Source organism: Schistocerca serialis, chromosome 2, assembly GCF_023864345.2.
Source record: "Schistocerca serialis cubense isolate TAMUIC-IGC-003099 chromosome 2, iqSchSeri2.2, whole genome shotgun sequence".
Lineage (NCBI taxonomy): Eukaryota > Metazoa > Arthropoda > Insecta > Orthoptera > Acrididae > Schistocerca > Schistocerca serialis.
Genome location: NC_064639.1, coordinates 251,393,258 through 251,419,458, shown reverse-complemented (window position 1 = coordinate 251,419,458; position 26,201 = coordinate 251,393,258).

Sequence of the window (26,201 nt, the reverse complement as noted above, 5' to 3'; positions counted from 1 at the left end):
TAATGCTGCAACTTCTCTGTATACTACAGCATCATCCGCGAAAAGCCGCATGGAACTTCCGACACTATCTACTAGGTCATTTATATATACTGTGAAAAGCAATGGTCCCATAACACTCCCCTGTGGCACGCCAGAGGTTACATTAACGTCTGTAATAGGCTCTTACTTTGTTTATCAGGCGACAGTGCGGAACTGTATCGAACGCCTTCCGGAAGTCAAGGAAAATGGCATCTACCTGGGGGCCTGTATCTAATATTTTGTGGGTTTCATGAACAAATAAAGCGAGTTGGGTCTCACACGATCGCTGTTTCCGGAATCCATGTTGATTCCTACAGAGTAGATTCTGGGTTTCCAAAAACGACTGATACTCGAGCAAAAAACGTGTTCTAAAATTCTACAACAGATCGACGTCAGAGATATAGGTCTATAGTTTTGCGCATCTGCTCGACGACCCATCTTGAAGACTGGGGCTACCTGTGCTCTTTTCCAATCATTTGGAACCTTCCGTTCCTCTAGAGTCTTGCGGTACACGGCTGTTAGAAGGGGGGCAAGTTCTTTCGCGTACTCTGTGTAGAATCGAATTGGTATCCCATCAGGTCCAGTGGACTTTCCTCTGTTGAGTGATTCCAGTTGCTTTTCTATTCCTTGGACACTTATTTCGATGTCAGCCATTTTTTCGTTTGTGCGAGGATTTAAAGAAGGAACTGCAGTGCGGTCTTCCTCTGTGAAACAGCTTTGGAAAAAGGTGTTTAGTATTTCAGCTTTACGCGTGTCATCCTCTGTTTCAATGCCATCATCATCCCGGAGTGTCTGGATATGCTGTTTCGAGCCACTTACTGATTTGACGTAAGACCAGAACTTCCTAGGATTTTCTGTCAAGTCGGTACATTGAATTTTACTTTCGAATTCACTGAACGCTTCACGCATAGCCCTCCTTACGCTAACTTTGACATCGTTTAGCTTCTGTTTGTCTGAGAGGTTTTGGCTGCGTTTACACTTGGAGTGAAGCTCTTTGCTTTCGCAGTAGTTTCCTAACTTTGTTGTTGAACCATGGTGGGTTTTTCCGGTCCCTCACAGTTTTACTCGGCACGTACCTGTCTAAAACGCATTTTACGATTGCCTTGAACTTTTTCCATAAACACTCAACATTGTCAGTGTCGGAACAGAAATTTTCGTTTTGATCTGTTAGGTAGTCTGAAATCTGCCTTCTATTACTCTTGCTGAACAGATAAACCTTCCTCCCTTTTTTTATATTCCTATTAACTGCCATATTCAGGGATGCTGCAACGGCCTTATGATCACTGATTCCCTGTTCTGCACTTACAGAGTCGAAAAGTTCTGGTCTGTTTGTTATAAGTAGATCCAAGATGTTATCTCCACGAGTAGGTTTTCTGTTTGATTGCTCGAAGTAATTTTCGGATAGTGCACTCAGTATAATGTCACTCGATGCTCTGTCCCTACCACCCGTCATAAACATCTGAGTGTCCCAGTCTATATCTGGTAAATTGAAATCTCCACCTAAGACTATAACATGCTGAGAAAATTTATGTGAAATGTATTCCAAATTTTCTCTCAGTTGTTCTGCCACTAATGATGCTGAGTCGGGAGGTCGGTAAAAGGAGCCAATTATTAATCTAGCTCGGTTTTAGAGTGTAACCTCCACCCATAATAATTCACAGGAACTATCCACTTCTACTTCACTACAGGATAAACTACTACTAACATCGACAAACACGCCACCACCGGTTGCATGCAGTGTATCCTTTCTAAACACTGTCTGTGCCTTTGTAAAAGTTTCGGCAGAATTTATGTCTGGCTTCAGCCAGCTTTCTGTACCTATAACGATTTCAGCTTCGATGATTTCTATCAGCGCTTGAAGTTCCGGTACTTTACCAATGCCGCTTCGACAGTTTACAATTACAATACCGATTGCTGCTTGGTCCCCGCATGTCCTGACTTTGCCCCGCACCCTTTGAGGCTGTTGCCTTTTCTGTACTTGCCCGAGGCCATCTAACCTAAAAAACCGCCCAGTCCACGCCACACAACCCCTGCTACCCGTGTAGCCGCTTGCTGCGTGTAGTGGACTCCTGACCTATCCAGCGGAACCCGAAAACCTACCACCCTATGGCGCAAGTCGAGGAATCTGCAGCCCACACGGTCGCAGAACCGTCTCAGCCTCCGATTCAGACCCTCCACTCGGCTCTGTACCAAAAGTCTGCAGTCAGTCCTGTCGACGATGATGCTCTGCTTTCATCCCGCTAGCGAGACTGGCAGTCTTCACCAAATCAGATAGCCGCCGGAAGCCAGAGAGGATTTCCTCCGATCCATAGCGACACACATCATTGGTGCCGACATGAGCGACCACCTGCAGATGGGTGCACCCTGTACCCTTCATGGCATCCGGAAGGACCCTTTCCACATCTGGAATGACTCCCCCCGGTATGCACACGGAGTGCACATTGGTTTTCTTCCCCTCTCTTGCTGCCAGATCCCTAAGGGGCCCCATTATGCGCCTGATGTTGGAGCTCCCAACTACCAGTAAGCCCACCCTCTGCGACCGCCCGGATCTTGCAGACTGAGAGGCAACCTCTGGAACAGGACAAGCAGCCATGTCCGGCCGAAGATCAGTATCAGCCTGAGACAGAGCCTGAAACCGGTTCGTCAGACAAACTGGAGAGGCTTTCCGTTTAGCCCTCCGGAATGTCTTTCGCCCCCTGCCACACCTCGAGACGACCTTCCACTCTACCACAGGTGAGGTGTCAGCCTCAATGTGGGCAGTATCCCGGGCAACCACAGTCGTAGTCCGATCGGGGTATGCGTGGGACGAGCTGGCCGTCCCCGGCAAACCCCCATCCGGGCCCCCACAGTGATGCCCATTGGCAACAGCCACAAGCTGTGTGACTGAAGCCAACACTGCCTGAAGCTGGGAGCGAAGGGATGCCAACTCAGCCTTCATCCGAACACAGCAGTTGCAGTCCCTATCCATGCTAAAAACTGTTGTGCAAAGAACGTCTGAACTAATCTACAGAGAGCACAAACAAATCGACACAAAATTGAAACGGTTATTAAAATACAAGATTGCCTAGTAAATGAAGTAATGCTGGTACTTGCGCACTGTTGACACACTGTTCGGCGGCGGAAGGAGACTACGCGATTTTACAGTATTCAGGTACTAAAACGCGATGCTACAACTCTCAAATACTATAATACGCCCGAAATTTATGAATTAAGCAAGGCAAGTACCAAAAACACGCAAAGAAATTAAGAATTAAACTATGTAACAAGTAAATGAGCTAGGAGTAAACGACTTTCTGCCGGCAGCTGCTTATCCAACGGCGGCAGGGAGCACAACGTGTGGCGCCTACAGCGCTCCCTGTCATGAACGCTGCTGTTGCGAATGACTGGGATGCACCGCCCCACACTCCTTCCTATCTGCCATCGTTACTGCACACTGATGGCGAGGCCAGTCTTCAGTTCATCCTTTCATTTGTGAAGCACCTACAGTGCAATTTTGCGATCTTATGGTTGTTCTGTAGCTGTACTTAGTTGGCCTGCATACAATAAATAGGAGTGCGGTTTTTAGTGTTTTTCGAACACGATTCTGTTAAACACTTCAATATCTTCGAAAACTGTGTTTTGATTCTATTTTTTTACCGTATAGTGAACTGTGAAAGCTGAGCGTCCACTTATAGTGTGTTCGGAAAGCACACAAAATAGGGTTCAAATGGCTCTGAGCACTATGCGACTTAACTTCTGAGGTCATCAGACGCCTAGAACTTAGAACTAATTAAACCTAACTAACCTAAGGACATCACACACATCCATGCCCGAGGCGGGATTCGAACCTGCGACCGGAGCGGTCGCTCGGCTCCAGACTGTAGCGCCTAGAACCGCGCGGCCACTCCGGCCGGCACACACACAAAATAGGGCATCATGGTGTACACAGGCCAAGTAAATACAAATCTAGGATGACACATACGGCTTAATCACACCACAAAGCAGATGTGCTTTAAAAATAAAAATCTGTCAGTTCTAGTCCATGGTGTAGATTTTTCTCGAAAACTTCTGGATAAAATCATTGCAATTGTTTCGTGCTGATATGTAATTAAATTAACAACCTCTTTCATACAGTGGTTACACAAAACAATATGATGGTTATTACTATTATATAGTATTCTACCTAGTGGCAGGTCCATGTCTTCGTACGGGGAATTTCTGATTCCACTGTTCCATGTCTTCAGCTTCTTCCTTCAGTCTGTTGTATAGCCTTCCATCTTTCATGTCGTCCAGATGTTGAATTCTTCTTCTTCTTCCTCGTCCTGCGTTTCCTCTGAGTTTCCCTTCGATGACATCATGTATGAGTCCCTCGTGTCGAAGTACATGTCCAATCCAGTTGGCCTTTCTGTGAAGAATTGTACGCAGAATACTTCTCTCCTACTCTTTGCAGTACATCGTAATTTTTTATGCGATCTGTCCACTTGATCTTTTCCATTCTCCTCCAGCACCATTTTTCAAAGCTCTCTACATATTTTTTCTCCTTCTTTCTCATGGTCCCTGTCTCTGCTTCATACAGTGTAATGCTCCAAATGTAGCACTTTATCAGTTTTTTCCTCAATGTCAAACTCAACTTGCTGGTCAGCAGAGTCCTCTTCTTGTTGAAAGCAGCTTTGGCCCTGGCGATTCTTGCTCGGATTTCGTTGGTGCAGTGGGCATCCTTTGTGATAAAACTTACCAGGTGCTTGAACTGATTCACATTTTCCAGTTCCCGATTGTCAACAGTTATCTTCAAGTGTTTCTCACGTTTTGATATGCGCATCATTTTCGATTTTTCGATGTTGATTTCCATGCCGTATTTTCTTCCCGTTTCCACCAAATAGTTCATCACGTGTTGCAGCTGTCTCTGATTTTTGGCGAGCACTACCAGGTCGTCTGCATACTTGATGTTCTTGATGAGGCGTCCTCCTACTTTGAAGTTTCCGCATCCTTTCAGCGCTTCTCTCGCCAGCATTTCTCCATACGGGTTGAAGAGACTTGGCGACAGACAACATCCTTGTCTCACTCCTCTTCCGTATTTCCACATTGTTCGTTTCTCCATAGTTCAATCGTAGCTATACCTTTTGTCCCAGGTACAAATTCCTTGTAAGTCTCCGATCTCTCCAGTTGATTCCTATTTCCTTAAGGATGTTCATCAATATATTCCAATTGACACTGTCGAAGGCCTTTTGCCGATCTATAAAACAAGCGTAAACTTCTTCGTTAACGCCAAAACTCTCTCAGACAATATCCTCATCATGCCATTGGCGTCTCTGGTCCCCCTTCCTTTCCTGAAGGCAAACTGGTCTTCTCCCATCAGTTCCTTAATTTTGTTTTCCAACCGTCTATTTAGTATTCTTGGAATGATCTTTGCCACATGCGATATCAGACTAATTGTTCTATAATCACTACACTTCTTGGCTTGCTTGTTCTTCTCAAGAGTAACCATTGTGACGTCCACAAAGTCTTCAGGCCATTCTCCAGTTTCATAGGTTTCGTCTGTCAATTGTGTCAGAACTTTCAAGCTTTCATTTCCGATTTCTTTAAGCAAATTCACTGGTATGTCGTCATGGTTACAGAACAAATGGTTCAAATGGCTCTGAGCACTATGCGACTTAACATCTTAGGTCATCAGCCCCTTTAGAACTTAGAACTACTTAAACCTAACTAACCTAAGGACATCACACACATCCATGCCCGAGGCAGGATTCGAACCTGCGACCGTAGCAGTCCCGCGGTTCCGGAATGCAGCGCCTAGAACCGCACGGCCACCTCGGCCGGTCTGCGGTTACAGAACAGATGAACACAAGTTTGGACTTTGGGTGGCTGCTGTAAGCCAGATGGACCAGCCACGTAATCTCTTTGCGCCGTTGTTATTCATTTTCTTTTCGACGCTGCAGTAGCTCTCGGATACGCTCGTCATTAGACTTCTTTGTTTTCTTTTGGTTGCCGGCCGGAGTGGCCGAGCGGTTCTAGGCGCTACAGTCTGGAACCGCGCTGCCGCTACGGTCGCAAGTTCGAATCCTGCCTCGGGCATGGATGTGTGTGATGTCCTTAGGTTAGTTAGGTTTAAGTAGTTCTAAGTTTTAGGGGACTGATGACCTCAGATGTTAAGTCTCATAGTGCTCATAGCCATTTGAACCTTTTTTTTCCTTTTGGTTTCCTTCCGACGCGAGCTATCGTTTCACTCGCGTATCTGTAATTCCGTCGAAATTTACTAGTCATCTGAGATGACGCATTTAATTATGTTGTGGTTTTTCAGTTTAATACCGCTTTTCATTTACATTCTGGCGGATGCTTTTGTCTCAGTTCGGGCTCTACTTGTGTTATGCAAGCTCTTCACAGTGACTCCCGAACTAATATCCAAGATACACGCGTTTCCACGCTATACCAATTTATAACCTTAGACAAAACTAATTGGTAACAATCACGCGCATGCACCTACATTGATACGATGATATCGCAGGTAGAGCAAATACTGACCAACAAACACGATCTATACGTTGTGGACTCAAAACTATTGGGTTGTTGCATAAATACACAGCGTTTTTTCCCTAAGTTTCATAAACACAATAGATACACGTAACAGAGAGTTTTGTCATCAATAATATATTCTTTTTCAAAATGGCTCTGAGCACTATGGGACTTAACTTCTGAGGTCTTGAGTCTCCTAGAACTTAGAACTACTTAAACCCAACTAACCTAAGGACATCACACACATCCATGCCCGAGGCAGGATTCGAACCTGCGACCGTAGCGGTCACGCGGTTCCAGACTGTAGCGCCTAGAACCGCTCGGCCACCCCGGCCGGCTATTCGTTTTCACTATTTACAACAGTCTGACAGCGCTAGGGGAACTTTTCGATTCTCCGACTGTAGACATTACGTGGTTTTGACGCGAAGAACCCGTCGACCCCTGTTCGCAGTGGATTTTCATCCGAAGAAGAAGTTCCATGAAGGCTGTTCCATAGAGAGCGGAAAAGATAAAACTTTGAGGGCGCAACATCATGTGAACAAGGTGGATGCGGAATGACTTTCCAACGCAGCCCCTGTGTAGCGTTTGTTGTCAGTATAGCAGAATGTGGCCGGGCGTTGTCGTGGAGTAGCCTCACTTCATGCAATATTTTTCGTCGTTGTTCTTAGACTGCGTCTGCAAGACGTCTCAGGTGTTGGCAGCAAATGTCAGCAGTGATGGTTACATCTCAGGGAAGCAATTCCTAGTAATCCACACCGTCGCTGTCCCAGTACATGCATAACATTACCTTCTGTGTGATGCGTCCAGGTCCTTGTACGGGGAATTGCTGGCTTGTTTGGGCTCAACCATTCCTTTCTTCTACTTGTGTTAGCATAAATACTCAATTTATCGCCACCAGTAACGATACGGGATAGAATGATCGGTGTTGTTCACAAACCAACTGATGACGAGCAAGCAAGACGCGCCCGCTGATTTGTGTGTTTTTAGCCATCCACACTGCACACAAACGTCGCACGATGGCGAATTCATCGCATTTCATTACGTTTCTAATTTCTCGATAAACTGACGTGGATCATTGTAGTTTAATGCTTTTAAATGATCGTCATACCCGGAAGGTCTTCCTGAACTTGGAGAATCACTAATGTCAAAACGATCCTTCTTAAAACGACAAAATCATTTTCTTGCCATGCTCTGTCCAGCGGCATTATCCCCATATAAGGCTGATGTCACTTCTCTATTGGACTCAGAAGAATATGTCGGAAATTTGGCACTCTACCTTCTAGAGGTTACAGCTCCACTCACAATCCCCATTTAACGAAATGACAACATGTAAACTCAAACAACAACAGCGGATGATCTGGACGTGTGTCCATCAGAAAGAGTAAATTTGTAATACTGGATATCATGAACTGATATAATATATATATTACATCAGTTCATGATATCCAGTATTACAAATTTACTCTTACTTATATATTACATCAGTTCATGATATCCAGTATTACAAATTTACTCTTTCTGATGGATTACGACTTTTGAACACTATTAAGGTAAATACATTGTTTGTTCTCTACCAAAATCTTTCATTTGCTAAGTATGCCCATCAGTAGTTAGTGCCTTCAGTAGTTAGAATCTTTTATTTAGCAGGCAGTATTGGCGCTCGCTGTATTGCAGTAGCTCGAGTAATGGAGATTTTTGTGAGGTAAGTGATTCATGAAAGGTATAGGTTATTGTTAGTCAGGGCCATTATTTTGTAGAGTTATTGAAAGTCAGATTGCGTTGCACTAAAAATGTTTGGTGTCAGTTTAGTGTTGATCAGAATATATAAAGAGAGAAATGTCTGAGTACGTTCAGTTTTACTCAGCTGTTGGAAAATCAAATAACGTAAGATGCTTATCAGCACAACCATTCATTAGTTTTTCTACTAACTACTGAAGGCACTAACTACTGATAGGCATACTTAGCAAATGAAAGATTTTGGTGGAGAACAAACAATGTATTTACCCTAATAGTGTTCAAAAGTCATAATATATATACCAGTTCATGACATCCAGTCTTACAAATTTACTGTCTCTGATGGACACACGTCTAGATCATCCGCTCTCAAGACTCCGCCATCTCTCTCGCCACATCCACCACTGCTGGCGGCCCACCTCCAGCTGCGCAACGCTACGCGCTGTTCACATCCAACTGCCCAACACTACAGTAGCAAATTCCAACAATGCAAACCAACCACAGACTGCACACAGCACAGTCAGTGATCTTCATACAGAGCGCTACGTGGCGTTACCAACATAAAAACCTAAACAGCCTACTTACACTGTTAACTACAAACAAAGAAAACGATACTCGATAAAATAAACCCATAGTAACCGGAATACCAACACGCAAAACAAAAACGCTATAACTTATCCATCATTATTAGTTCCGTAGTTATCAGCGATTCAATCTAACAGTCTGTTGCTGCACAAGAAAGCTCGACCGACGAGCGAATAGATGTTTTTACATTAAAAACAAACGAATCGCACATGACACATAAAAACAATCATTCATTTAGTAGCGTGGACGGACCACTAAACAATTGGTAACGACGGAAAACATAGGAAAATGACAATCCGAAAGTTCTTCGGTGGAGTACGGATTCACCCAGCACGCGCCAACCGAGTGGCCACATTCGCCGTCAGCGGCTGACTGCCTGTCATTGACAGACGTGCCACGGGTTCCTGAATGGAGACTCCCCGCCGTCTGGCTTCACGCACGGGCGAGCAGGACAATAAACAGTCGGCGGCGGCGCTGTGGGCGTGAGAAGCGTGCCGCGCGACTGTTGGTTTAAGGCGCTATCCGATCGTGTTCCCAGCGCGTCCGGGGTTAATAGGTTAATGGACAGGCGGCCGCGCAGGTAGACAGGTTTCCCATAAGAACTTTATTCAGTCATCCCCGGCCGACAGGAAGCTTTAATTTGGTGGGAGTGGTCAGACTGCCCTCGCCCGCTGCTCGCTGCTCATCTGCTTTCCCCCCTCCTGGCTCTGTCCCTCTCCGCGAGTATCAGCTCTTTGCCGGACGTCCTGTCCCTCATCCCCCGTCTAGCTCGCACTTTCCCGCATCCTCTCCTCTCCGTCTGAACTCGTCACAGTTACGTTTCAAGCCTGATTTCTTCTGATACGTCAGTGGACAGCTCTGAAGCTTCTTAAAAAAGTGTAGGTACATGTCTGCAGTCCGGGTGCGCACTGAAATTCCCGTACCACGGTACAGTAGCAGTTAGAGGCACAGCATCTCATCGTTATCATCTCCTTCCGAAGATAAGGTTTAATCACTTGTTCCGCACTCTATCATCCATCCATCCACCCCTTACGAGATCTACCTAGTTCTCTCTTTCCAGTCGGCCGATAATTCGTTATCTCTTTTGGCACCATATTTTCTGCCATTTTACCAACATCTTCATCTACATACATACTCCGCAATCCACCTTACGGTGCGTGGCGGAGGGTACCTCGTACCACAACTAGCATCTCCCTGTTCCACTCCCAAACAGAACGAGGGAAAAATGACTGCCTAATTGCCTCTGTACGAGCCCTAATCTCTCTTATCTTTGTGGTCTTTCCGCGAAATGTAAGTTGGCGGCAGTAAAACTGTACTGCAGTCAGCCTCAATTGCTGGTTCTCTAAATTTCCTCAGTAGTGATTCACGAAACGAACGTCTCCTTTCCTCTAGAGACTCCCACCCGAGTTCCTAAAGCATTTCCGTAACACTCGCGTGATGATCAAACCTACCAGTAACAAATCTAGCAGCCCGCCTCTGAATTGCTTCTATGTCCTCCCTCAATCCGACCTCATAGGGATCCCAAACGCTCGAGCACTAGTCAAGAATAGGTCGTAGTAGTGTTTTATAAGCGGTCTCCTTTACAGATGAACCACATCTTCCCAAAATTCTACCAATGAACCTAAGGCGACTATCCGCCTTCCCCATAACTGTCATTATATGCTTGTCCCACTTCATATCGCTCTGCAATGTTACGCCCAAACATTTAATCGACGTGACTGTGTCATGTGCTACACTACTAATGGAGTATTCAAACATCACAGGATTCTTTTTCCTACTCATCTGCATTAATTTACATTTATCTATATTTAGAGTTAGCTGCCATTCTTTACACCAATCACAAATCCTGTCCAAGTCATCTTGTATCCTCCTACAGTCACTCAACGACGACACCTTCCGGTACACCACAGCATCATCAGCAAACAGCCGCACATTGCTATCCACCCTATCCAAAAGATCATTTACGTAGATAGAAAACAGCAGCGGACCTACCACACTTCCCTGGGGCACTCCAGATGATACCCTCACCTCCGATGAACACTCACCATCGAGGACAACGTAATGGGTTCTATTACAACATGATCCTTCCATTCCATTCTACTCTCTGCTGTCTTGTCATTAACTGAAAAGTATATCTGATCTTATAGTTTCATTCCTTATTTTATCCATTTCATTACAGCCTCTTACATATCTCTTGAACTTCATCTCTGCTGCTTGCATACGTGATTTCTCATTTTTTGTTACTGCCCATGATTCGGGACATAAACAAGAGTAGGTATAGCCGTAACTTTGTAGAATTTGTTTTGCATTTTTTCCTTATTTTTTTCCCAAAATTGTTCCAACTGTTCCGCAGACAGCTTGAAACTGATTAATCTTCTTTTCAATGTCTTTGTCATAGTTAAAACATATCCTAGATAGCTGAAGTGGGATACTTGTTCTAAAAGTTTCTAATTTATTATTCTTTTCGATCTGACTGGATTCTTTCCTTTGAAATTCATTATCTTCGTCTTGTTTGCAAATATAGTTAAGTTGCAATGTATTGCGTTTTGGCTCAGTCTGTATACTGCTCTTTGTAACTTATCTTATGTTTACTGTATAATTAACTGGTTATCAGCATTTAATAGAGTGTTTCATGGTACCCTAGATTCTGTTTCAATTCCTAAGTGTAATTCATCTTCGCGCTTCATAAATAGGTCGTCAATATATAAATTAAATAAAGTTGGTGATAGGCTACACCCTTGTCGAACACCTTGATTTATTAAAATTTCATCTAACATTTTCGAACCTGAACTTTTAACTATTTTTGTATTTATTAATAGACTCTTTACGGTATTATTAAGATGTTTTGTAAAACCTTTTATTTCCAATATTTTTGTCTTATCAAAGGTTGTATGAAAATCAATAAATGCTAAATGCGTAATTCTCGACCTTTTTCAATAATTTGTCTTATTAGATCACTACACGACAGGAACGTCTCTTTATGAAGCCTGATTGATCATTCGAGATTATTGCATCAGCGATAGTTTTTAACCTTTGATTAAGTATTTTCCCAAACATTTTATGTCCTGCATTTAGTAAACTATTGCTTCATAATTTCCTGTGTCTTCCCTATTGCCTTTCTTAAATATAGAAATAACTTTAGCTCTGTTCCATTCTTCAGTTACAGCACAGTTTTTCCAGCACTTTGTAGCGAGCGCCTGGTCCCACGTTGCATCATCAACCGTTGTAGTCGTCGCCGTAACCCTGGGAAGGGCCTCGACCCTCGCAAGGTACTATCTGCCAGGCAAAATGAACCATGGTGTTTTAAAGAGGTGCTTCTCCTCCCCCTGCTCCTTTCTCAACCGAGTTTTAGACCCGCCGCGGAGGAGTTGGACTGTATCTAAAGTGAAAATTATGGGGAAATAACTCAGCACTTTGAAATAAACGCAGTTATGTGACAAGGTGCCTGCCTTCACAGCTGAGAGGGGATTGGCAGTCATGTTGGGGACCTGATTCGATTTCTCCTCCGTGGTAGGACTGCAACGTGGCGCACTCAGCCTTCCTCGTCATGCCTACTGTGGAGTTGCTTGATCGAGTAGTAACGGCACCAGATCTGCTAAACAGACGAAGGCCGGGAGCGCGTCATGCTTATCCTCACCCCTCCGCAGCGCATCCACATGAGTCCGATGGCTGGTGGATGGTGGATGACTCCGTGGTAGGACTGCAACGTGGCGCACTCAGCCTGCCTCGTCATGCCTACTGTGGAGTTGCTTGATCGAGTAGTAACGGCACCAGATCTGCTAAACAGACGAAGGCCGGGAGCGCGTCATGCTTATCCTCACCCCTCCGCAGCGCATCCACATGAGTCCGATGGCTGGTGGATGACACGCTGTTCGGTCGGGCCCTGTTAGCCTGTCTGTGGTCAAAACATCGGTGCTTGTCTTGTGTACAAGAAGGAGATGGTCTGTCTTCAATTCTTTTCAAATGTGTTCTAGAAAAGACAGTGAGAATTCGGATGAAAAACTGAACAAATATATGTTTTCACCGATAAGGTTGGAGACGGAAAACAAAAATACTGGAATAAATTGTCTAGAAATTTGCTGAAGACTTTGGTATACTTTGCGAAAATGCAACATCTGCTTTAATACAAATACATCTTTTAGAAGGAATAGCAAGAAGGACTGGATTGAGAATTTCTGTAAAAGAACAAAATTCTTAACAAGTGCTAAAAGTACACCGAAATTTCTGAAAACCTGTATTGAGCAAATAGTGGAGATTACATATTTCAAATATCTTGGGGAGATAGTCCAAAATAACAGTATGGGAAAAGCTGCTAATGAAAAAGGGTACATAAATGGGATATTGTGTGGTATAGCTATAATAAAAAATGTCTGTTGCAAAATGCAAAAATAAGGCATTACAATACAGCAATGAAGGCGGAATTTCTACATGAAAGCGAATGTTTAGCGTGTAAACAATAATCTAGAGAAACTAGAAATATTATAAAGGTTGATCACTGGGGAAAACTATGGAAGGTTACACAATTACGCAATAACGATGAAATTTGCCGAAACATGGGAACATAAAAGTTTTAGTACTTTCAACATTGCAGCCCAGCCAGCAATCGTGATAATGTAATATATAAGAAACTATCAGCCTCGATTGCTGTAATGAAACCAACCTTTACCGATGTTTCAGCCCAAATACGTTTCTAAGATGTCAACACTGATGCTATGGAACCGCAAATCGCGTTAACTGCGTTATGAAAATCGGATCTAGTATTTACCAGGAAAGGTACAGACAATGGCCACACGCATCGATTCCCAAACTACTGAAGATGATTTTCAGAATTTTTTTAGAACTATCTCACACTAATCCGTGTTTCTAGCAACTTTTTTAAAGACGCCAGTCTGCTACTCTAATATTTAATGGCACTCTTCAAAGCAAATTATCCGTGCGATATGTCAAGGAAAAGCATCTCCTATGTAAATACTGTTTTCCTTTGACACTCCATTTTAGTACAGCTACCTATATTTGGTGTCCACAATACAGATCGCGTCGGACATGACCTAAGGGAAGCAACCATGTCAGCTTTTGATAATATTGTTAACGTGTGTTAAATAATGAGATTCACTCCTGCTAGGAATTACTTAAAGTACTTCACTCCTTAGGAACAGACTTTGTTTCATGCAGCATTCACACGACAAATGACAGGAGACCAAAAATTACAGCGAAGTAATTAAGTTACAAAAGAAATATCTTCACGAAAGAGTTACCGACTTTGAAGAGAAAAACTGCACAGTACAACATAAAATTAAGGAATAGGTAGTTCCTCTCTTAAGGTCAATAATGGTGATATTTACAGTTATTGTAATAACATGTTATCTGTTTTATTTTAATAACTGTCAGTCGGTGTGTCATCTGTTTACTGAAGATCATGCTTAGGTCTCGCATTGTCTGACTCTGGATATAGACACATTCTGACCATGCGGTGTACGCAGAGATTGTTTCTGATCTGGATTCCAGCCCTCTTTCAAAATGAGTTTTCATGATACAGAGGCAACAATGTAAGGACATGCTGCTCAGAATTAATTGGAAATACTGATTAAATTGATTGAAAATTAGCTTGTAAATCCACAGAAGTACCAAAATTTCAGATTCTGACAGCTTTCATTTCAAATGCTTAAGGATAACTGTCGAAAAGAATAACTTGGTCCATGGCGATGGATCAAGAATTCACGAAATATTATATGTGCAGTAAAAAGTTTGCGTTTAATTTATTGTATGGGCTCTCAATTGAGGATTTTACCTACTTGCAGGTAATTAATGAGGTCTGTGCTACAATATAGAGTAGCTTTCTAAGTTAGAGTGCTCATAGTTTCAAAAATGTTTTTACGAATACGTGGAAGTGGATTTTTTTACGATACTGCATTACAAACAGTTCATTTTTTGTTTGAGTTTCTAACAGCAAATTTGCAAAATAAGTACCCGTGAAATGCAGGGTTCGTCAGCTAGTTACACATAATTTTCGCATATTGCTGTTCTGGATTTTACGGTTTGGTTTACAAATACTAAGTGCACGTGCACTAGGCAGTCATATGACGAAGCTTTTGCGAAACTTCCGTGTAATGTATTCAGGATACAAACGATAACTGTTTACAATGTTCGACAGTGGTGTAGGACAAGTCGAGAACACCAAATTGATAGCCGCCTCTTGTGATCTATCAAGCCGGGAAATAACCTCAAACTGGAGTACAAAAATCACCTAAGCGGCAGCGCATGCGGGCCACGCGAGATTTTGAATATCCTCTGCTCTCTTACACCACCGGCTTAGTTGGCCAGATACCTGAAATTTTTATTTTATTGATATTAGTAATTTAAACTTTCCTGTTAGGATAATGTGAGAAAAAAGAATTTAGTTAGCGTTATGAAATAAATAAATAAATACGTTTACATTTCGATCTAAACTTGACCCTCACAAAAACAGTAGTCTCGCAGTAAGAAGGCCAGAGAAACAAAACTATTTACTTGTTAATTTTACGTTGTTAATATTCACAAAATTTTGGTGTAAGATTTACACAAACATTAATTTTACAATTTCTATGTGCAAGAACAAGGTGTGTTTAATATTCAAGGCCGTTTTAGCGGATAAAATACGTAAATCCAGTATGACTTAGACAATGTAGCTAACAACCACGAGAACTTGTGTCAAGTGGTATATCTATCTCGAATTTCACTCAGTGGTTCCAGTGACTCAGGAAGATGTGAACATCAGTTTTTATTTTTTCATTAGTTGTTTCTCGAGTAACACTCATGTTCCTCTTCAGTGTCTGTCGGAATTGTGATTGTCTATTGTTGAGTTTTGTAAAGCAGTGAAGTACAATGACATATCATTTTAGGAAACAGTCATCTCATAAGCTTGATCATTATTGTGCACAGACATTACGCTCCCGTTCAGTTTTCTGTTCCTTCCTCTTTAGTTGTCTCGAGGTAGCAAAACGAAGATTGTGCACGTACTGTCCGATTGTTTGCTGTTCGAGAAAGCGGACGCATGTATACCTATAAAATGATCCACAAGTGCTCTGGTTGTCCATGTGTCCGGCAGAGCTCTTTTAACAACGGCGAAGCCGCTGCTGCAAGGAATCTGGACTGGTTGTCCTGTCGTTCGACCAGTTCTTCATGTTTGGCGATCTGTTAGGCTGTCTCGGCTAATTCTTCACGTTGACACTGATCCGGCAAATTTGTCCGTCGAGAACCAGTCGATGGACATATCACACATTTATCACTACAGTTATTCACGTGTAAAGTGACAACATTTAACTAATTTCCTCTTTCGCTTTCGAAGATTATGTGTAACGACTAGTTTGAACTAATTTATTTCTTCACGAAAATTTATAATCGCAAACACAGCGCCTTAGAGCATTAACTAGACTGTCACCAACAATTTATCTTTTCGTGAATGTATGGTGCCTGTTCTTTCGGACATGTTCGTAAGAACAGACACCACACATTCATATAATGTGATAGACCTAGGTGGGAATGAATCCACTTTCTTCAGTGCGGACGCACAAATACTTATGACCTCCTGTGGAAACCTCGGAAGTGCGCAGTGGTTACCTCACCTGCCTCGTAAGCAGGAGATCCCGGGTTCGAATCACGGTCCGGTACACATTTGCACCCGTTGCTGCCGATTCCGCGTGATGTCCCAAAGCAGCTAACAGCAGTGATCCCTCTTTCCACTCCATTCTTCACGTTTCCACCTTCAGTTTTGCTATTTGGAGAGCAAAATAACTGATGATGATCGAAGTAGAGAGGATATAAAATGAAGACTGGCCATGGCAAGGAAAGCGTTCCTGAAGAAAAGAAATTTGTTAACATCGAGTATAGATTTAAGTGTCTGTAAGCCGTTTCTGAAAGTATTTGTATGGAGTGTAGCCATGTATGGAACTGAAACGTGGACGATAAATAGTTTGGACAAGAAGAGAATAGAAGATTTCGAAATGTGGCGCTACAGAAGAATGCTGAAGATCAGATGGGTAGATCACATAAATAATGAGGAGGTACTGAATAGGATTGGGGAGAAGTTTGTGGCACAACTTGACTAGAAGAAGGGATCGGTTGGTAGGACATGTTCTGAGGCATCAAGGGATCACAAATTTAGTATTGGAGGGCAGCGTGGAGGGTACAAATCGTAGAGGGAGACCAAGAGATGAATACACTAAGCAGATTCAGAAGGATGTAGGTTGCGGTAGGTACTGGGAGATGGAGAAGCTTGCACAGGATAGAGTAGCATGGAGAGCTGCATCAAACCAGTCTCAGGACTGAAGACCACAACAACAACAACCTATACATTTGATGAAGCACTTACCTCACAAAAATCTTCATAACGCGAACTACTGCAATACACCGAGCGTCTACACTGCCAGCTAAATAAAATATTCTAACTACTAAAGCCACTAACTACTAATAGGCATGTGGTTAGCAAAGGAAAGATTTTGTTGCAAACCAAATAATGTATTTTTTACCTTAATAATGTGACATGCAGATCAATCTCGAATATAAATCGTCATTGACATCTAGTACAAAAGGTATATAATCATGAATAATATTCAGTATCCAAGTCGAACATGTACAGATTATTAGCCTACGCTAACCCTTCAGACCTCTACCCTCCATCAATGCTAACTTCTCACATTTAACATCCATCACTGCTGGCCGTTCACCTCCAACTGCCCAACAGTACTTCCATCACTGCTGGCGACTAAATTCCAACTGCCCATCACTACTGGCGATTCACTTCCAACATCGAGTCCAACCAGCCACAGAGTCTCGTACAAAGATCCAATGCAAAGCGCTATTCAGCGCTGCCAACGCAGAAGCAGCCCACTTACAATACATGACTGTAAGAAGATGCAAGGGGTGTGATGAATGGCAGCTGCCTTAAATGTGGAAAAATGTAAGTTAATGTGGATGAGTTGGAAGATCAAACCTATGATGTTCGAATACAATACTACTAGAGTACTGCTTGACACAATTAAGTCGTTTAAATATCTGGGCGTGACTTTGAAAAGCGACATGAGGGTCAACGACCATGTGAGAATTGTCGTCGGGACGGCGGATGGCGGATGGCCGACTTTGGTTTGTTGGGAGAATTTTAGGAGACCGCACATAAGGCGCTGGTGTCGCCTATTCTTGAATACTCCTCGAGTGTTTGGGATCCGTACCAGGTCGGATTGGAGGAAGACATCTAAGCCATTCAGAGGCGGGCTGCTAGATTTGTTACCGGTAGGTTCGAACAACACACAACTCTTAAGGAGATGCTTCGGAAACTCAAATCGGAATCCCTGGAGGGAAGGCGATGTTCTTTTCTAGAAACACTGTTGAGAAAATTTGGAGAACCGGCACCTGAAACTGACTGCCGAACGATTCTACTGCCGACAACATACATTACGCGTAAGGACCACGAAGATACGAGAAATTAGAGCTCATACGGAGGCACATACAGTACTGGCCATTAAAATTGCTACAGGCGCGAAATTTAACTGATAGGAAGAAGATGCTGTGATATGCAAATGATTAGCTTTTCAGAGCATTCACACAAGGTTGGCGTCGGTGGCGGCACCTACAACGTGCTGACATGAGGAAAGTTTCCAACCGATTTTTCATACACAAACAGCAGTTGACAGGCGTTGCCTGGTGAAACGTTGTTGTGATGCCTCGTGTAAGGAGGAGAAATGCTTACTATCGCGTTTCCGACTTTGATAAAGGTCGGATTGTAGCCTATCGCGATTACGGTTTATCGGATCGCGACATTGCTGCTCACGTTGATCGAGATCCAATGACTGTTAGCAGAATATGGAATCGGTGGATTTAGGCGGGTAATACGGAACGGCGTGCTGGATTCCAACGGTCTCTTATCACTATCAGTCGAGATGACAGGCATCTTATCCGCATGGCTGTAACGGATCGTGCAGCCACGTCTCGATCCCTGAGTCAACAGATGGGGCCGTTTGCAAGACAACCATCTGCACGAACAGTTCGACGACGTTTGCAGCAGGATGGACTATCAGCTCGAAGACCATGGCTGCGGTTACCCTTGACGCTGCATCACAGACAGGAGCGCCTGCGATAGTGTACTCAACGACGCACCTGGGTGCTGTAAGAAGATAAAAAAAATCTCAATAATTTACACCAGAAATATGCAAGCCGCTCCTGAACGATAGTCCGCAGCCCGTGGTCTAGTAGTATGGCTCAGCATCTTACTGAAGACAGGATTACGTGAATTGAAAACGGCGAAAAATCAAAGCGATTAGCTAAAGTAAAGCGATTAGCTGATTTCTGTAACTGCATTGGTTGAGGCATTAGCCATGCAGCGTGAGTTTGTTTGGATGTCTTAGATGGTATTGTTGGACATAGGAAACGCAAGTGGCAGTGGGCAAGAAAACTCCGGTAGAGCCATTTCTTGAAGAAAGACTCTTTTCTCTGAAGTAGACCAAGCAACATACAACCCTATTTTACTTTACATTTTGAATGACATTTTATTGCAATATTTAGTTTTATAGCATTTTCATTTGTACACGTTTACTAATTATAATCATTTAATTACAAAATAAATAAATAAAAATATAGACTCGTGGAACTTATCCCTTGGGAGAATTTTTGGGAATAGCTAGGGGCAATGCCTGTAGAGGTAGACTTTTTTATGGAAAAGTTAAAGTGGTGGTGCCAAGTAGGACGACATTTCATTTTTGGGATTAAACTTAGTTAGATGGGAAGATGGGCCCATGACCAAAAAAAAAGTGGGTGGCGTTGCTGTCTCTGGATCGCAGGGTTCCAGGTTAGATTCCTCGGCATTTTCTCCGCCTGGGGACTGGGTGTTTGTGTTGTTCTCACCATTCATCATCATTCGGGGAAGTGGCGAGACTGGACAGGGAAAAGATTAGGAATTCGTGCAGGCGTCGATAATCAAGCAGAAACCAAGTAACATGGTCATCATCGCCGGCCGCTGTGGCCGAGCGGTTCTAGGTGCTTCAGTGTGGAACCACGCTGCTGCTACGGTCGCAGGTTCGAATCCTGCCTCGGGCATGGATGTGGGTGATGTCCTTAGGTTAGTTAGGTTTAAGTAGTTCTAAGTCTAGGCGACTGATGACCCCAGATGTTAAGTGTCATAGTGCTTAGAGCCATTTGAACCATTTTGGTCACCATCATCCTCAATTTGAACAACAAAAGTGTCAGCTACTCCACTTAGGGATTAAAATGATCTTGTGATATGTCAATTGCACACTCAAATCATACAAACTTAAAGCTAATAAGTTTAAATAAAATATAATTTTTTTGGGTAGCTGCAAAATCTGTGTTTTATTGGCTGAACAATTAGGCTAACAAATGTAATGTCCGTTTATGGGAAGGATGCTTACCAGCAGGACTAACGGAGGATATCGAAAAAGTTTAAGGAAGACAGTTCGTATTGTATTATCGGAACATAGATGAAGTGTGCCATTGTATGGTTAGGTAGTTGGGATGACAATCGTTAAAACAAAAGTATTTTCCGTCACGCTGAGCTCTTTCTATGAAATTCCATACACCAACTATCTCCTCCGAATGACAGAATACACGATCAGATCAAAAGTATCCGGACACCCCTGAATAAAACAGAGCTCACCGATTGACGGGACGAGAGGCGCACTCATCAGGACAAAAGTATGCGGCTGGTATTGTGTTGTCTTCGTGAAGCGGTAACAGGAGAACGAGTCGCTCGGGAGAGGTCAGTGACTTCATATGTGGACTGTTGTTAGATGTCATTAGAGTAATAAATCCATCAGAGACACATTAACTGCTCTACAGCTGCCCAAGGCGACTACTGGTGATGTTATTGTGAGGTGGAAACGCGATGGAGACAAATGGTTCAAATGGCTCTGAGCACTATGCGACGTAACTTCTGAGGTCATCAGTCGCCTAGAACTTAGAACTAATTAAACCTAACTAACCTAAGGACATCACACACATCCATGCCCGAGGCAGGATTTGAACCTGCGACCGTAGCGGTCACGCGGTTCCAGACTGAAGCGCCTTTAACCGCACGGCCGCACCGGCCGGCCGCGATGGCGACAACCACTCTAAACTAGGCAGAACTCATGCAGTTACGGAAAGGGACGGTCGAACTCTGCGGAGGGTAGTTGAAAGAAATCGCCTGAAATTAGGGGAAGGAAGCACTCGTGAGTTCCAAACTGTTATCAGCAGACCAGCTAGCACAATTACTGCGCGTAGCGAGTTGAAAACAAGTGCAGTGTCGACGGCTGACGTGGTCTGAAGCGCGACGGCACTGGACAGTGGATAACTGGAAGTGAGTGATCTGGAGTGATAAATCACGCTACACCCTGTAATAACGCGGTGGAAGTGGTTGGATGCGGCGAATGACTGGGGAACGCTGTCACGGCGTAAGCCAGACGAAACGCGTTGACTAGACTCATCTCGTATTATTGTCCACTAACAGGTGTCCGGAAACTTTTGATGAGATAATGTGTTTTTACTCTCGCCGTCATAGTGAAATATGATCATTCTAATAAAATAAGAAAGTCAGAGCTCGCACGGAAAGATTTCGTAGTTCACTTTTCCTACGTGCTATTCGAGGGTGGAATGTTCGAGAAATTTGTGAAAGTGTGAAATTTAAAATTTTACCGGCGAATTAAACGTTCGAAGAGGTGTTGGGATTGCAGCCGGTCATCATAAACTTCATTCCACGATGTTTTGACTGGGCACCGGCCAGTCATCTTCTGGTGAACCATCGAAAACTGGTGGCTCACCTGAAATGACTGGCAGGTGTCCAGGCGAAACAGCTGGGAGTGAAATTCACGACGACCAGCTGCAATCCCGAAATCGCTTCGAATGTGAAAGTAGTTCTATGAACCCTCTGTCATACTTAAATGAGAACTTCAAAGCAGTCATGTAGGAGTAGATGCAGATGTAGGCCGAAACAATGTCGTTTGACCTTTATAATGTAATTAAGTTTAGTGATTCCTAGTCTGAGATCACAAATAATACACCTAAAAGTCTTATTCTTTCTCCCTCCCTTAGTTTGCACCCAACCACATACACTCCACATATTGACCATACAAAGTCCTTTACTTCAGCTTTTCTACCTTCTTCCGCCTGCAATAGAACCCAACGTGTCATCTTGGCTTAGAGACTTGAGCTACGAGACAAATTGTGGAATGAATGACGTCACTAATCAGTCATTCTGCCAACTGTCTCATTGACGAATTAAATCAGTTGCAACTGCGTAACTGGCAGTGAACATAAGAGGGCAGTAATAGCAAAAAAGAAACCATGAAACCATTAACTATCGTATTCAACTGTCTTGAAATACTCTGGACTCAAACAAAAAAGTTAGAGGAAGTATTAATAAACTTTGCTTTGAAAGAATACGCGACACTTTTTTGTAGGAGAGAACAGCAGATAAAATTTTTCAAAAATGTGCCTCGGGGCCAGACCTAGAAAAGTATGTGTAAGAAATTTAATTAAAAACTCTCCGCTTTAAACTGAGAGGTTTATTCTGTGACACTTACTGGGAAGACAGCAATATTTCTCAGTTTACTTACAGAATAATCTGCACGGGTGCATTGGGTCCTTGTCCGGATGATCAATGATATGGACATGTAACGGCTGTTCTTGAGTAAATGAAAGAGTTATTTAAACGCAGTTTCATTTAGATATGGGATAAGGATTTCTCCATTACATACTAAGCTGGGGTGCCATTTGAATACCGGAGAGCCTCGGCAATACTGCCATACTATTAGCCTTGCAAGGTGGTCATGGCAACATGTCTCTTTGTATCGGAACAGAGTTCCAAACAATCAGAAGAGAGACAAGGGCATGCGCGTCATGTTTAGCTGGAGGCTGCAACCAGTGGGAGTGTCCTAGGGATGGCGGTTAGGACTGAAACAACCGGTTTTTGGTTATATCGTTTTTTTTCTCCGCACCAGTTTAACCTGACAGTTAAAACCTTTCAGCTTAACAGGTTTCTCAAATAAACAGTTTTGTTTTTTACTCCTATTATGTCCTGTAATGAAAGTGGAAATCACTGAGGCTCAAGATAAATAATATCAAAATATTAAATTAAATAATCAAATGAAAGAACATTTAACACGTCCACAGCTCACAAATTTTCTCGAAAAGTGACAAGTGCTTGAATACTAAAAAAATCATTATAACTGTCCGAAACTCAGTAATGTTGTAATCCGGGACCATGTCACTATTTGAGCATAACGAATAGTCAACTCTGAGGAGTGATGACAGACTGAAGAAATATATTTTCAGTGTTAATTTGTCCGTTTTCAAGGACAACAGGTAGACAAAGGAGTATTATGTAGACACAGGCAGCAGTTGAGCCACTTTCTATTTTTGTTGTTAACTGTGAATGAGCTGTTGTTAACTTTTTAATTTATTACTGCTACCGCAACCTTCTTCCTCTTATTATTTCATGAAAATAGCTGATGAATCTTTAATTTTTTAAAGGAAATGAGGAATTGTACTTCATTGCTACGACACTTCGTATTTCCACACTAGGGTAGGTGCCAGACTGCAGTATAACGGATGTCCGGCGAGGACAGCGAGAAACAATGTTATGGACCAGGTGGGGGCAAATCTTGCAGACTGCACGTACAATGTGTGCGTATCTTAAGCCACGACCAACGGTAACAGGGACGTTATGGTCTCAACAATGCTGTAGCAATTCTTATGTCGAATGTTTGTTGCTCGTTTCTGTTGGCATTGTTATTAAAACTACACTGATCGCTTTACCCATTTGTTATAAGAACTCAGTATTTCAAACCAACGCAAATTTTACGAATAAAAAGTACTCATCCTTTAAAAAAAGTGTATTGAAAAACGAAAAACCTTAGGATAATTGATACTTCGTTTCTTTTACGCGGTTACTAGTAAAAAAGTAAAAATCCTATCTTATAACCGAGACCAAACAAATACCGAAAAATTACGGTTATTCAGAACTACAATACCGACATAGGTCTTAACCGGTAGGTTTTTCGCATACCTAGAGTGTCCTGTCTTGGACCAACACTCCGGCTGCGTCCTGAAGCCAATAAGTGATTCTTCTCTCACACTCCTTCCTGCGGTGACAATACTGCTTGACACGCGGTCCGCAAGGAATTGTACCCGAACACCGAAAATGAAAATTAAAGTGCAAAGAATTAGAAATAACGTAATAAAAAAAGATAGCACCTAGATTCGCTAGGGCGACCTGGATAAAATCGCTAGGACGAAGTTTCATTCAGAGCAACAGATAATTTAAAGAACATTTCTAAACCATCCATAATAATTTCATTTTTGCCATTTTTTTAGAGAGAATCACGCAGCGGATTACTTGTTACAGTAAACTACGTAAATAATGCATCAACATTTTTAACGTGATGATGGATGTTAATCGCAGTCACTAGTGATAAGACATATAGACAACTGCGTGTCATGCATTTCAGATAAATATACACTTGCTAAAACAGCCTGCAAAACAGCCGAACCAATCGTTACACTAACAGTACAAAGACTTAATGAATTCTCTTATTCAAGAGAGACGAAAAACGTATTTTTTCACTTTTTAATGAAATGAAATCATGTACGAACCTACAGACACAATTTCTTCCCAGATTAAACTCTGTGGACCAGTAAGTGATTGAAACCCATTCTTTAAACGAAACATTTTTTAGCGTTTACAGTTCTATAGAAATCGAGACTACCACGAATGGGGCACAACCAAACTGAGCAGGTATGGAAGAAAGAATGTTCCAAAGCATATTGGTAGCACTTTTGCGGCGTTCTTTGAGTATGATTAAGAGAAATCAAGCAGATGCTAAATCGGGATCATCGGACGTGTGAGAACTGGCATTGTTTTTCTTCTGCGCACGAAAGGCTGATTTACATACCATCACCACTTCCAGCAATCATTTCTAATTCAACCCGGAAATGACGATTCTAATCTGAAATTCCATGAAAATATGTTACTTAGTGTGCATAATAACGCGACTCGTGGTAGATAAAAGTGACCGTTTTTCCTCATCCTACGAGAACCATTACACTGAAAAGTCACTTGTAATGGAATCACCGAAAATAGCTAACATATTTAAGATGTACTTATCGCCATGAAGCTGCCCAAGTCGACTGATGACATGATTGAGGAGCTAAAACGTGGCGGTTCAACCACGACTAAACAAAAACCAGGCAAACGGGGACAGAGAGTGTAGTTGGAATGTAGTAGCGCTTATGAACCAAATAGGATGTTCTGCCTACCTTGTAAAAAATCGCTAACGATGTAGGTTACTTTGATGAGTCAGCATATCTCTGTTACATCACAAGCCATGCTCCCCTATCAGTGGTGTCATCATTATCATCATCATCATCATCATCATCACATAACAAGCCACACTACCTCCTTTCCCACTCTTTCTCCACTCCAGCCAATCAGAGAGTACTATTACAACGTGGCAGCCAATCAGAATATAGTTGCAATAAATATACGTATAAAGCAAATTTTAAAAAATACGTGACTTTGGAACTAGCTCAGTTGCGCTGTATAACACCTGCCTATTCTCTGCCCTCACCTATCCAACAGTCAGAGCACTGTATTTTACAGGCTATTGAAATGAAATAATCATAATGCTATGCTCAGAAGTATCCAAACACAAAAGCCACGTATAACCCTCTTACTAAAATTAAGTTTAGTTTCGAAGTAAAGTACACAATGGTGGGATAGTCCTGTTAATAGGAAAAGCTGATCAATAGAGTTACCCTTTTTACAGGATTTGACCTTGTGTTCTGGGTAATGGATAAGTAAATCAGACTCTTCAGTTCTTTTCCTAGGATTTTACCTAGCGGTTAACTAGAAACGCAGTATGAATAATGTTATACTACAGCTAGGACAACTGAGTTCCAATTTCATTTAGTGGTTTCAAACATGTACTAGTGGTCGCCAGCCTGTCTAGGCAATGAAACAGTGATGTATTGGAAAAGCAGAAGTATGAGTTTTTGCCTACTTTCTTCCTACAATTTAATTTGGTTCTTCAAATTAATATTACTCCACGTAAACAATGTTAATGCAGACTCTGGAATTTCTTTTCGACTATTACACCCTTATACATTACGTTTTAAAAAGAGAAAAAGCTGAGTATATAACTTCAAGGAAGATACAAAATATTTGGCCGGTGGGAGGGGGGGGGGGGGGGAGATCTACAGAAAAGCATTTTCTACACCAAACAACTTAAATACTAAAATACGTAGATACTAAAGCACGCACTTTTTATACTGATCACGTAAGTTAAAGAAAACCTCTTTCTCACTGGAATTTACTTTCAAAAGCCGGTCGCGGTGGCCGTGCGGTTCTGGCGCTG